This window comes from Halyomorpha halys, unplaced genomic scaffold, assembly GCF_000696795.3.
Source record: "Halyomorpha halys isolate HHAL.00 unplaced genomic scaffold, Hhal_1.1 Scaffold195.1, whole genome shotgun sequence".
Taxonomy (NCBI): domain Eukaryota; kingdom Metazoa; phylum Arthropoda; class Insecta; order Hemiptera; family Pentatomidae; genus Halyomorpha; species Halyomorpha halys.
The window spans coordinates 774,156-774,462 of NW_027113495.1; positions in this window are offsets into that span (position 1 = coordinate 774,156).

Genomic DNA, 307 nt, shown 5'->3' on the forward strand with positions numbered 1-307 from the left:
TTACATATTTATTTCAATATTTTCTATTTTTTTAATATCGATATGGTATATAAGAACAATAATACGATATTATTTTATTGATATATTTGGTTTATAATGACTAAAATAACATATAGAGATTTTAAAATAGGAATATCGATATTTTACTTTGATAATTAGGAATTTATTTCTATATTTTCTACTGTTGTAATATTGATATGGTATATAAGAACAATAACACGATATTATTTTATCGATATATCGATATTTTGTTTATAATGACTAAAATAACATATAGAGATTTTAAAATAGGAATATCAATATTTTA